The 10,609-nt window shown below is 44.9% G+C and overlaps 2 protein-coding genes across 2 annotated transcripts in view; one reads left to right on the plus strand and one right to left on the minus strand.

The window, feature by feature from the left end:
- Trip12 (thyroid hormone receptor interactor 12) overlaps nt 1-8,134 on the minus strand; it is a 130,682-nt gene extending 122,548 nt beyond the window's left edge. The window contains exon 1 of the mRNA XM_031368211.1: nt 8,111-8,134. The gene's annotated coding sequence lies outside the window, so the exon portion shown is untranslated. The remainder of the gene's footprint in view (nt 1-8,110) is intronic.
- The window catches only part of Fbxo36 (F-box protein 36), a 63,742-nt gene that overhangs the window by 5,080 nt on the left and 48,053 nt on the right, over nt 1-10,609 (plus strand). The gene's annotated exons all lie outside the window — the stretch shown is intronic.

Here is a 10,609-nt window from a genome sequence, read left to right on the forward strand (position 1 = left end):
TTTTTTGGTTTTTTGGTTTCTCTGTGTAGCCCTGGCTGTCGAACTCAGACATCGGCCTGCCTCTGCCTCCCAAGTGCTGGGATTAAAGGCTTGCACCACCACCGCCCGGCAGAATCTTTTTTTTTAAAGATTTATTATTATATGTAAGTACAGTATAGCTGTCTTCAGACACACCAGAAGAGGGCATCGGATCCCATTACGGGTGGTTATGAGCCACCATGTGGTTGCTGGGATTTGGACTCAGGCCTTCGGAAGAGCACTCAGTGCTCTTAACACTGAGCCATCTCTCCAACCCCTTGAATCTTTTTTTAATGATTTACTTTTATTTTATGCACATTGGTGTTTTTTTGCCTGCCCATATATGTGACTAGAAACACATCTTAAATATTACTTAAGCCAAGGGTATTTTTATATGTGGCATCTAAGAAAATCTCAAATGTTCTTCTGAATATAGAGCTTTTCCTTAGTCAACAACTTAGCACTTACTTATAGGGTCAAAGAAATGTAGGGTTCCTGCCTCCAAAGAATGTCCCATTCATCCAACACCTTATATATGCCAGATACTATTTCAGAAACTGGGGAAATATCGGTGACAACCACTGCCTTTCATGAAAGGTTCAGTCTGTTAGGAACAATAAAGTTAGTGTTATAAATTTTTTTTTTTTTAAATCTCACTACTGACTCCAGGCTGGCCTTGAACTCAAGATCTCCTGCTCTAGACTCCTGAGTGGTAAAGTTATAAGCATGAGCTCTTCCTCCCACTTAGTACACTGCCCAGTGCATACATCATTCAGTTAATAGTATAAATACTTTAAAATCTGTGTCTCCAAAGAAAGCCTAGAAAATCATGTGGTTGAGGCTTTTTTTTTGTTTTTTGTTTTTTGTTTTTCGAGACAGGGTTTCTCTGTGTAGCCCTGGCTGTCCTGGAACTCACTCTGTAGACCAGGCTGGCCTCAAACTCATAAATCCACCTGCCTCTGCCTCCCAAGTGCTGGGATGACAGGCGTGTACCACCACTGCCCAGCTTGTTAAAACTATTTTGTCTTCTGGAACTAAAGGTGTAGCTTATCCTCTCCAACACTCAAATTCATACAAAAATTCTGTTTTTGTTGTCGTTTTGTATTTGTATTATAAAACCTCCCCCTCTGGGGGCTAGAAAAAATGGCCTGGTCTTGCAGAGGACCAGGGTTCTATCCTGCATCCACAGAGAGGGGGAGAAGTATTGAGGAGGGGTGAGACAGGATCTCTCTTATATAGCTCTGGCTGGCCTGGAACTCATGGAGATCTATCTGCCTCTGCTTCCTACTGGGATTATTAAGTGTTGTTGTATGTGGTTATGGTGCCTGGAATTACAGGTGGTTGTGAGCCACCTGACATGGATGCTGTGAACCAAACTCAGGTCTTCTAGAATAGCAACAAGCATTCTTACAATCACTGAGCCCATTAAAAAAATAAATACATACATACATACATAAAAGCCTGGTGGTGATGGCACACCTTTAATCACGCACTCAGGAGGTAGAAGCAGCCTGGTCTACAGAGCATATAGTTATTCTCAAAGGGAAGTGTTGCTTACGGTGGCCAAAGCCAGAGACTTGGATTTCATGTAGAAAGGGTTTTTTTTGTTTGTTTGTTTGTTTTTGGGGGGTTTTTTGAGACAGGGTTTCTCTGAGTAGCCCTGGCTGTCCTGGAACTCATTTTGTAGACTAGGCTGGCCTGGAACTCAGAAATCCACCTGCCTCTGCCTCCCAAGTGCTGGGATTAAAGGCCTGCGCCACCGCCTGGCTCAGGTAGAAAGTTTTAGAAACACTAACCTTGTACTAAGTAAATGAGAGGTGGCCGACTAAACTAATAATAGAAGTGATCCTCTGAGGAGTGCCAGTGTGTAACGGTCACTCCAACACAGGAAAAAAGGAAGACTCGGGAGGAATGTAGTCTTGTTCATCTATTTCACTAAATCCTACAACAAACTACAGAACCTGAAGATCTAGGGATTTAGTTTGATTGATAGCATGCTAACCTAGCTTGCACAAAGCCCTGGGTTAGATGCCTAACACTCCAAAGGAGATAGAGGTGGAGGATCCAAAGTTCAGGGCCGTCTTGGCAACACAATTTTAGGCCAGCCTAGGCTATGTGAAACACTGTTTCAATGCTCAGGCCTAAAAGAAGAAAAACAAAAACTGAAAGGTTCTTTCTGCTTTGTTGAATGTGAGACAAATAGAAAGCAAGGCAGGAACTGAGCCTGTAGTTTAGTAGCTGTGTGCTTCACTAATAGGGGTGGAGTGGGGTGGAATGGAATTCACTGACTAGCTAAATTTGACCCCAAATAAAGGGATTTGTCTGGTAAATTGAAGTCATATTAAATAAGCAATAGGTTGAATATTTGGGGAGGTAGATAGACCACTTAACTTGATATCTGGCATTTTTCCAAGAGGACCCAGGAATCTGAGAATCCTGCTGTTCTGACCCCTACCCTCACACACACGCACGCACGCACGCACGCAGTCCCCAGGAGCCACCTCTACATGTGGAAGAGCGCAAAGAAGCATATCTGTGGTTTCTGCCTCCCTTTTCTCTTATCCCCATGGGAAGCCTGCTTATTCCCTAACTCCAATATCCATTTTACCCACTGGCTGACCAGCCCCAGCCCCAGTGTTCCCAAACCTGCAAACTACTGTCCAAACTCAAGCCAAGCTCTCTGTCCTGTGCCCTGCAGTCTGTAACTTGCCCAGCCTCCTCTCTTTTTCTCTGACCCCCCTTAGCCCTTTTCCCTTCCCTATGACTGAGAACAGTGAGCCTGGCCCTGCTCCATCCCTCATGGAGTCCTTGTTAATTTTACCTACTGAGGTCCTTCACATCTTCACCTGCTCTTCCTGACACCAACAACTTCAATAAATGCACCCTTTCCTACCCCACAGGTTGGGTCAGGTGTTTATAATAAGCAGCATTAGTCTTCTATTCCTCATGTCTGACACACTTTAGAAAAATGGTTCCCAACCCTGTGACACTCCAGGATGTGCCTCATTAGAGTTGTGAAATGGCTTTTAATCAGAAATGTTAAATTCCTTTTAAGTGGCATAGGGCACTTTGGGGAGAAAGAGAGATGACATGGTCCAACCAAAGAGATTAAAGTAAGTGTTTTGCTGTGTAATAGCTCAGTCACCGAGAGAGGCTGCTCCATCCTCACTTGAGAATTCTAAAACCCCTGCTCAGACCTCCCCAGCATCTCCTGCAGCATCCCTCAGCACCTGTGAACACCTACTCAATCTGGTCTCACCCCACGTTGCCACAGATTGGCTGCATAATTATGTGGGCCAGTAGAACACTTAATTGGGAGTCATTGAGTCATAGCTCCTTTGAGCCCTCCTGCTACCGTGCAAGCTCTTGACCTGGGGCCAGGCTCTTAATTTATCTGGGTCCCAGTTGCTTCATCAGCATACTAAGGTCACTAGACTTGGAAGATCACTAAGGTTGAGTGCACAGCTAAAATAGTCTTTCCTATGACAGTGGCATTGGATCCTGGAGAAAGCAGTGACTTTTTTTCTTCTTAGAATAATTGAACTGGCAGAGACTGTGATTGGCAGCTGTGAGACCTCCTTCACCTGCCTAATATTCCGTCCTTTTCATCTGTGCGGTGAGCAGTTCTGCCCCAGCTGCTTTACGGGACAAGAACCAAATAACATGGAAAAGGCAATAGGCCAGTGTATCTCCAAGGCAGCTTTCACGGTCAAAATCGGGGGCTCTTGCATGAAACAGAATTCTGTATGCATCTTTCTGGGATTTCTCGGACTTTCAAATCCTCCTGTGACAAAGGAGTGATTTGGCATATAAAAAAGGCTAGAGTAAAAGAGAGGACTGTGCTGCAAGCTGTTACATGTGTGTATGAGGCGGTCACAAGGAAACCTGTTGCTTTGCATAATGAATACATGCTAATAAAACAGAACAAAACCCTGTTGTGCGTCATGAATTTCCAAAAGGAGACTGAAACTGAAGCGTTTTTTCTTCCCCAGTCATGTGACCCTGGAATCTCCTTCCCTCGGGCTCTTCAGGAGTAGAGACTCTGAAATGCTCTTTGGACTACAGAGCAGGAAATACCAAAGGAGCCAACATCACCTTTTCCGTGAACAGAACTGGAGGAACGACTCAGTCATCTGTCAGTGGCTTTCTTTTCCTCCTTTATTGTCAAAACTAGTTTATGCCTCCACAAAAATACCATGTGACATTTTCACTGGTATTGCAGTGAGTGTAGTAGATGAACTTTCTTGTTAATATTGTGTCTCACCTTCCTTTGTGACATTTCTAGGTATATAATTTTACTAGGTGGTAGTGTCAAAATCAGACATTTACTTTCTTAGGCTTCTAGGTGGGTTTTTTTCTGTTATTTTTATAACTGATAATTGCTTCTCCAATTTCCACTGTTCCTAATGATTAGCAATGGTGGGTAGCACTGATTCCAGGAGTTCAGCTGCTACTACCGCTGAGCCAGACCCCAGCTCCCCAACGTCAACTTGTGTTTCTAGTAAATTTCCCTCTTCCCCTGTGGATGATTTCAGCTTTCATAGGACTAGTCCATCACATCTATGAATGATGGCATTCCCTTTCTTTTTTTTTTTTTTTTTTTAAAGAATAGCAGCCAGCATTTTTTTTTTTAATGGCTTTTACAAGATAGGGTTTCTCTGTGTCGCCTTGGCTGTCCTGGAACTCACTCTGTAGACCAGGCTGGCCTTGAACTCAGAAATCCACCTGCCTCTGCCTCCCAAGTGCTGGGATTAAAGGTGTGTGCCATCACTGCCAGGCGGTATTCCCTTTCTTAATCATATTTAGTCTCTAGGATTTGGGGAGGAATGTACTTTGTGAGAAGTTATTTGGATTTGGACTGTTTAAGGTTTGGGGGCTGGTTTTGGTTTTCTGCATGTGGTAGTGGTGATGTAACACCTTTAGTCCCAGCACTTAGGAGGCAGATGCAGGCTGAGGCCAGCCTACTCTACAGACTTCAAACTCAAAGATATACCTGCCTCTGCCTCCCAAGTATTTGGACTAAAGGACATGCCCAGCTAAGAGAATAACAACAACAACAACAATTGAGTCTCCTTTTTTCCCTCAAGTTCAAGGGATTCAATTCAGGTCGTCACCCTCCTTGGTGAGCATTCTCCCTGCTGCGCCACCTTGCTAGCCCTGGCCATTTCAAAACTACATCAGCCAGAGTTAGTGGTGGGCTAGTGAGTTATGCAGGCCTCTCTCCCTCCGGAGGGGAGAGAAGAACCAGCAGGACCTCTGAACCAAGCACAAACTAACCAGGAATGGTGCCACACACCTGTAACCCCATCAGAAGGTCAGAAGGTCGAGAGAGGACCTAAGCCAAGCATGCTCCAGGAGCTAAGTAGTATAAACACACCTTAAAAAAGAAAAAGTGAAACTACATGAGTCCCCCTGCCCAACTGGAATAAAAGAGAGGCGGGGGGAAGAGATAGAAAACATAAATAAAACAAAAAAACAGATAAACCTGAACCAGGCATATAGGAAGACACTACTATACAGAAGACTAAACAGGAGTTTCCCTTGAGCCCAGGAGTTTTGAGACTGGCCTGGACAACACAGCAGCATTCTATCTCAGAAGGAAAGGAAGGTCAGGGAGAAGGAAGAAGTGAGGGGCCTGCAGATGAAACCAAGTTGGTAGAATGTTTGCCCGATATGTGCAGAGCCCTGAGTTCAATCCCAAGCACTCTGGAGGCAGAGACAAGAGGATCCAAATGTCAAAGTCATCTTCAGCTACATAGCAAATTCAACACCAACCTAGGTATAGGAGATCCTATCACAAAAACTAAACCAAAGAAAGGAAATAGGGTTGAATACGGAGGCTGGGGGGTAGAAGAAAATTAAAGGCAGGGCGGTGGTGGCCCACACTTTTAATCCCAGCACTTGGGAGGCAGAGGCAGGCGGATTTCTGAGTTCGAGGCCAGCCTGGTCTACAGAGTGAGTTCCAGCCAGGGCTACACAGAGAAACCCTGTCTCGAAAAAAAAAAAATTAAAAAAAAAAAAGAGAGACAGAAACACTCCTGGTTGGAGGCAAGACAGAAAGCTTCCTTGCAATGCTTGCTGCATCCAAAGATTAGCCACTGAGTCCAAAGTTCCTTCCCCCAGAAAGCTTGCAGTCCAATGGATAAACAGAAACAGCCAGGTGCTCTGTGCAGCAAAGACTTGAACCAGACGTGAGCACTGCTGTGGGGGCAGTGGTGTGATGGGGAGGACTGTAATAAGATGGGAGCTGGGAAAGCAAGAAGGCAGACGTGGAAGGAACCCTGGCTGAAGAAACCAAAGCTGAAAGATGGGAAGAAGGACAGAGCTTGTCCTGACTCTAGTGGTCCTTGCTACTATGGTAGGATATGGGGCCCCAAAGGAACAGATCCTGGAAGTGTCAGGTAAATCAAGAATTAGAAGTAGGGGTTAGATAGCTCAGTGGTTAAGAGCACTGACTGCTCTTCCAAAGGTCCTGAGTTCAAATCCCAGCAACCACATGGTGACTCACAACCATCCGTAATGAGATCTGACACCCTCTCTTGGAGTGTCTAAAGATAGCTACAGTGTACTTACATATAATAAGTCTTTAAAAAAATAATTATAAGTAGATTCTAATTGGATTAGCTGAGTGAGCAGTTTTCGAACCATTCTGTGGTGTTGCAGGTAAATGTACTTCTGAGATTCCTTGGGATTTCTGCTGCAGCCTGAACCCAAACCTTAGACTCATTAGTCAAATCACTTTTACAAAACTGTATTATATCCCAGGCCACAGCCCACACCAGAAAGGTAATGAGAAAAGTGAGTTATGCCTTTCATCCCAGCAAGTAGAGGCAGGCAGATCTCTGAGTTTGAGATCTACAGATTCAGTTCCAGGACTACACAGAGAAAACCTTTGGACGTGGGGGGCGGGAGGAGGGGCGGGCAAGGAGAATCAGCCATGGATGGAGCAGCAAACCAACTATCCCTTAGAGAACTAGGGAGAAGTAGGGGCTGCCTGTGTCAACTCAGACTGGAAAGATAGCTGACAGAGCAAAGTCTGAGGAAGCCATGTAAACAGCCAGTTAAAATGCCACACCTCGGCAACCCAAGCACTACTACAGGGAAATGGAAGTCAGAGGCAGGAGAATCACTCCAAAGCTCACATTGGCAGCAATCAAAGAGAGATCACTAGCCTGGCAGTGGTGGCGCACGCCTTTAATCCCAGCACTTGGGAGGCAGAGGCAGGTGGGTTTCTGAGTTCAAGGCCAGCCTGGTCTACAGAGTGAGTTCCAGGATAGCCAGGGCTACACAGAGAAACCCTGTCTTGAAAATACCAAAAAAACAAAACAAAAAGAGAGAGAGAGCTCACTCCTCAAAACAAAGAAGCATGAGAGAACTGGTTCATCTTCAGAACTCCACACAACTGGGTGTGGCACACACGTGCCCCCAAGCACATACACACTCAAAAATACTTTAATAATACTTTTTCTAATTTGGATTTAAATTTTTAAAGTTGGATTTAAATTTCTTTTAATGGAATTTAAATTGGATTTGGTTTGGTTTGGTTTGGTTTGGTTTTTTCAAGACAGGGTTTCTCTGTATAGCCCTGGCTATCCTGGAACTCACTCTGTAGACCAGGCTGTCCTCAAACTCAGAAATCCGCCTGCCTCTGCCTCCCAACTGCTGGGATTAAAGGTGTGTGCCACCACCGCCAAACTTTTCCTTTTTTTTTTAATCCAAAGATAGGTGCTTGGAAACAGGCTGTTTGAAGTTCAAACAGCCTGTTTTTTAGACACTCTTTTTTTTTTTTTTTTTTCAAGACAGAGTTTCTCTGTATAGCTCTGGCTGTCCTGGAACTGTAGACCAGGCTGGCCTCCAACTCAGAAATCCGCCTGCCTCTGAAGTTAAATGTTTTTGACTATAAATAAGGGCATGAAAGACAAGGTTGAAAAAGTCCAGTAAGTCACAGTGGATGTGGTCCCGAGACCCACTAGATTCATACTCCCTCAAAATGAAACAAATAAAAACCTTGAAAAACTTAAATTACTTTTTTGTTGCTGTGATAAACCATGACTAAGGCAACTTATAAAAGAAGTCTGTTCATTGGACTTACAGTTCCAGAGGGTTGGCGGCATGGTGGCAGGAACAGCTGCATTCACATCTGGAACCACAAACACTCCGCAGGCAGAGAGAGCAAGCGCTAGTAGGGATGGCTCTGGTCTTTTGAACTCTCAAAGCCCGCCCCCAGTGACTCACCTCCTCCAATGAGGCCACAGGGTCTAATCTCTTCCCAGTACAGTGGCTCTCAGTCTTCCTGATGCTGAGCCCCTTTAATACAGTTCTTCATGAAATTATCTTCATTGCTACTTCATAACTAACTTTGCTACTGTGATGAGTCATAATGTAAATATCTGGTACACGGCAGCATATCTGATATTCAAAAGGGTCATTTGACACCCACACACACACACACCAGGGGTCAAGACCCACAGTTTGAAGCCACTGTCTTTAGCAGTTCCAGTAACTAGAGAATAAGTATTCATACATGGGCACCTGTGGAATCTATTCTCATTCAAACTACCACATTTCCAAAGAGAGGTCTTCAGGGACCTCAACGCTTTTCAATGCTTACTGCAAGATCTGTGGCCCTGCCTGGACTTGTACCTTCGTATACTGTACTGCTGAAAAGGAAGCACCAAGGGCCATCCATTCATAAAAGCAGTCCTTGACAGCAGCAACAGGAGTTGCATCAGCATACAGGGCAAGATAAATCGGAGTGCAATCACCACCAGCACCTCCCACCCACCCCAGGGGCTCATGACGTTGTTTGGAGATTGTGTATCTAGGATTCTCCAGATTAAAAACCAGCAGTATTTGAGCATGGAAGTGAACTGAATTCTAAAAGCCAGAAAGCAGAAGGAATATTTGCATAAATCCTTCCCAAATTGACCTTCCACATTGAAATGCTTGAATAAGGCTGCCAGCACTTGAGAGGCCAAGGCAAATGGATCTCTGTGAGTTCAAGGCCAGCCTCTATTACAGAGCTAGTTCCAGGACAGCCAAGGCTACATACACAGAGAGACTGCGTCTGGGGGACAAAAAAAAAAAAAAACAAAGACCAGGAGCTAAGACAATGGCTAATGGGTAAAGGGCTTGCTGTATAAGTGAGAGCCCAAATTTGTATCGCCAGCACCCACTTAAAAGCGGGGCTCAGAGACACATCTGTAACCCCAGACCTGGGGTGAGAATGGACAGACCAATCTTCAGTTTGATAGCTAACCAGCCTAGCTGAGTGAGCAAGCTACAGGGTGAGTGAGAGAGACTGAAGCGCCATAACTGTTAGATAAGAGCTTGGGGTGCGAATTGTAGTTGCTTGGCTGGGAGTTGGATTTTGTTATTTTGAATTTTTCTGTTTCTTTGGAAATGATTTGTTTGTTTGTTTGTTTGTGGGACAGAATTCTCCTCTGGCTCCATGCTGGCCTCAAGGAGATAGTTTCCTATTGCCACTTTCCCAAGTGCTGGGATTACCCTGGGCCACCAGGACTTGCAAAAACTGACATTGAGTCAACAGTAAATATTCTATGTGGTGTCTACATAGAATCAGCCATAAAACAAGCTGGTAGGCAGATGAAACTGTGACCAGAGGCTTATTGGACCCCCATCTGCACTTCCCTAGAACAGGGATTGGAAGTTTGCTACTTTGGTACCTGCAGTCCCTTAGCAAAGAGCAACTGACTCTGCCATGAGCAATGAGATCATGCTGACCAAGCATGTGCTTCTCAGGGGGAGCTCTCGTGCTCAGCTTTATTTCTGAGGTCATTGACCACATCTGGTCCCACCTCCCACTGAGAGCTGGTCTAATAGTCGACAAAGTCTCTGTTCCAACCAAATCTTATTTTCTTGTTCTGTCCAAAATTCATTCCACTCACTGCCCTTTCCGGCTCCAGTCCACCTACAAACCACTGCAATAACAATGGAAAGGATGAGCATGTGACCCAAGGCCTCCCAGAAACTGCATTGTTAGTTCAGGCTGAACCAAGAGAGTCAACCTTTGCAGGAGGTGACAGGGATTAAACACCACCTTCAACCCCATGCCCCATCCCCCACCCTGAAAGGCAGCACCCTTGCTAGGCAAGAACTTTGCTAGTTTCCCAGCCCCCCCTCAGTTTCACTGTGGTACACCCCCGAGGCTTTTAGGCTCCCCAGTGCTTAAGGAATATGCTTCTGCAATCAGAGATAAAGAGGCCTGAGACAGAGGACAGCAAACTAGAAGAGCTGATCTTCCGGATGTTATCAGCTGTACCTCTAAGTCCTGGAGTGCCTGAGGCAAGCCACAGCACTGACCTCTTACGTTAAAACGTTAAAACGGTCAAGAATGCTCTCCCAAACCCAACAGGATTGAGCTTGTCTCTTTAGGCCAGTGGCCCTGAGTTAATACACCAAAGCTTTTGTAGTGTCTCAAATATACTGAAACCCTAATGTAAACTCCTGTCCCTAATTTTGTACAAAATTTAGTGAGTTTGAATTTCCAACAGATTACCCTACAATATTTCATATATTCAGTACCACTCTTCTGGGACTAAATGACTTTTTCTTTTGTTTTTTGTTTTTT

Source organism: Mastomys coucha, unplaced genomic scaffold (assembly GCF_008632895.1).
Source record: "Mastomys coucha isolate ucsf_1 unplaced genomic scaffold, UCSF_Mcou_1 pScaffold14, whole genome shotgun sequence".
In the NCBI taxonomy this organism is placed as follows: domain Eukaryota; kingdom Metazoa; phylum Chordata; class Mammalia; order Rodentia; family Muridae; genus Mastomys; species Mastomys coucha.